We start from the raw sequence: 3,559 nt of genomic DNA, 5'->3' as shown, positions 1-3,559 counted from the left end.
TCATATTTTTGTAAGCCTGCGCAGATTGGTAGATGACAAGTAGGTGCATCACCTACTTGCCAAAATGATAGGACAAAATTAAAAGACCTAAGTCAGCCAAAAGAGGACTTTTAAGGGGTTATGAACTCAGTTATTTCATCCATATTTCAGACCCTCAAAACCAAAGTTAACCCCTGCAACTCCTCCCCAAATATCCTACACAAACCCTAATCGATTTTCCCTCTCTTTCAAGTTCTATTTGAAGGTAAAACCTAGAGTTTGAAGAACCAAGGGAAGGACTGAGTTATTCAACAAGTAAGGTAAGTTACTGCCATCTTTCATACATTTTTCTCTGTTGTGAATTCATGTTAATTCGTTCTATACATGTAAGAACTCACGGGACAGTGATCGGAAGCCATGAGTTCGAGTTATTCACTTGTAGTGGACTGTTTTGTGGACTGTTTTGTGTTGCTATTGGGCTGCGTGTTTTACTACTATTTTGTGGAGTTTTGGAGGTGGAAGGGTGTGGAGGAACACCATATATATGTAGGGTTGTGGGCTGATAGTGATTCGTAACATTTCCGGGTCGTTTGACACGACTATGGTGGTCGTCGTATGTATGATGTAATAAGGTTGTGCGTGGACTATTTTGGGAGGCTTAATATGTTTATTATTGATGTTGTTTGGGCTGTTTGGTGATTTTTTGGAATGGTGTGAAGTCATATATATAGGGGAGGTGCTGTCCGTTTCAACGTAAAATAGGTTGTAGTCGATACATAATAGTTATGACGCTTAAATGATAACGATAGTATTGTTTCTCTCATTGTAGACTAAGGAGTTGTGACAATTGCATAGCTTGTGATTGGGGAAGTATATACAAGGTATGTGAGGATATCCCTTTTCTTCTTTTGCACGACTCCGATTGTACATAATGTAATGAACGAGCTTCCAAAGATACTCTACTCTTAGAAGCTAGCTGTACTTACATTGCTTTCCCTCTTATGGAACGATTGATGTTAATGTTCCTTCTCTTATTCTTATGTTATCAATGTTGTTGGTACTTCCTGATTCTTATAAGGTTCGTAATGAAGAGTTGGTCCTATAACGTGTACAGAGGATACCGACCTTACGTCACTCCGAAAGGTTTAGAATGTGATTCCATGAGTCGAGCATGCATTATATATGTGTATCTATTTTACTCTACTGAGCCGCGCTATAGTAGACAGGGTACGACACCTATTGTGCAACCACTGATCAGTTGGGTTTTACCGAGCTCCACGTGGCTGGGTACGATTCTACCGAGCCTTATGATGGCCGGGTATGTTTTTACCGAGCCTATTATGGTCGGGTACGATATGATGATGATGATACCGACAGAGGCGTATGTTTTAAAAGTTTATGTATACATACATATGTATCATGCATTGCATGTCAGTAGCCTTTAGAGGTACTCAGATTTTCCAGGTTGTATATTCTCTATCCCTGTTTACATTACTGTTCGTATTTATGGTTCCCTACCTTACATACTCAGTACTTTCTCCGTACTAACGTCATTTTGTATGTGGACGCTGCATGTCGTGCTGCAGGTCTATCCTCCTGATAGACAGGCAGGTGTAGCTCCCCCACCACAGTAGGCTATCCAGTTCAGCGGTGATTGGCGAGATCCCTTCTCTGGACTTGCCGTGGTCTTGGTATGCATTTCTGTTATAGACATTATTGGTATGTCAGGGCCCTGTTCCGGCTATGTTGCAGCACTTATGTTCATTTAGAGGCTCATAGACAAGTGTCGACTCATGTATAGCTTGGTATGCCTTGTCGGCTTGTTTTTGTTGTATAGTCTTTCATGGTAGCATGGTAGCTCATACCTTATATGTAGTTTCTTGATTGTCTGGTCATCCCCTGCTATGTATGTTCATGCCGTCATATTTTATTGCTGGTTGTCCATGATCCAGGTCTACCATTTATATTGATCTCGTCAGCCCTAAAAGATAATAAAGAAGGTTAGATGAAATGTACGTTGGTGCTCGGCAAGTATGGTCGGGTGCTAGTCATGGCCCTCCAGTTTGGGTCGTGACAAAAATCTCGCATGATAGGGAAATCAAATGAAGTGGAATTTTCCTAACAGTTAGATAGCCTCTCATAGATAAGTACAGACGTCTCCGTACCGATCAACGAGACTCTAATAAACTGGCTTGTGATTCATGACTCCTATGAACCTAGAGCTCTGATAACAACTTGCCACAACCCTGGTACGCCCTCCATGAACTATCTTGATGGTACTTAGCTTCTACGACTAGGTAAGCCTAATTTGCAGAAAGAAAAACAAAATTTTTAAAGAAGTAAACAATTTAAAACAGAAATAAATCAGTAACAGTGTTTAAATGTGCCGCTCGGCATACACCACGTTTAACTCTCAATACCAAAACATAAATTCAAGACCCGGAAACCCATGAATCACAAGCTAAGATCAATACTACATGGCTCTAACTCCGGAATGTCTAATAAGAACAGAAAAAAATACAGAAGGGCTAAATACTAAAAGCGGGAATAGAAAGGGACTTCTCGATCTGCGGGTGTGGCAGATGTACCTCGAAGTTTCTAAAGCAGTCACCTCTTCAAGGATGATAGGCCTGAGTAGTGGTACCTAGATCTGCACATGAAAAACATGCACAGAAGGGGCATGAGTACACCACGACGGTACTTAGTAAGTGCCAAGCCTAACCTCGGTTAGGTAGTGACGAGGATGGTTAGGGCCCTACTGAGATTAAATAAGTATAAAGATGATAGGATAAGATAATCAGTACAATTGAGAATCTACAATACGAATCTATACAAGATAATAAGAGTACAATAATGGAAAACAGAGATAAATTCAAACCACAAGGAAGTAACCGGGGATCTCTCAGTATCCCAAGGATCTCAAGTACCCTCAATATATGTCAGGGATCTCTTGGTATCCCGAGGATCTCTTGGTACTCTCAATATATGCTAGGGATCTCTCGGCATCCTCAATATATGCTAGGGATCTCTCGGTATCCTTAATGTATCGTAGGGATCTCTTGGTATCCCGAGGATCTCTTGGTATTCTCAATATATGCTAGGGATCTCTTGGTATCCCGAGGATCTCTCGGTATCCTCAATATATGCTAGGGATCTCTTGGTATCCCGAGGATCTCTCGGTATCCTCAATGTATGATAGGGATCTCTTGGTATCCCGAGGATCTCTTGGTATCCTCAATGTATGACACTGATCTTTGGGTATCCCGAGGATCTCTTGGTATCCTGATGATCTCTTGGAATCCTCAATGTACGCGCTGGGGATCTCTCGGTATCCCGTCCTTCAGCTCAAATCATAAATGCGTACAGGGGATCTCCCAGGATGTCATCCCGTAGTCCCAAGGTAAAACACAAAACAATGGCACAAAGAGTACTTAAATAAACTCAACTTCATAACAAGGTAACCCAGACAATTCCAACCTAACATGCTTCACGTAATACAAATAAGGCAGTTAAAGAAAATATAGCAATTAAGTCAATTAGACATGTTTCTCTAACTAACAGCAGGTTTAAAAGTGCAAGT

This window comes from Nicotiana sylvestris, chromosome 7 (genome assembly GCF_000393655.2).
Source record: "Nicotiana sylvestris chromosome 7, ASM39365v2, whole genome shotgun sequence".
NCBI lineage: Eukaryota > Viridiplantae > Streptophyta > Magnoliopsida > Solanales > Solanaceae > Nicotiana > Nicotiana sylvestris.
This window is presented reverse-complemented; position numbering follows the sequence as displayed.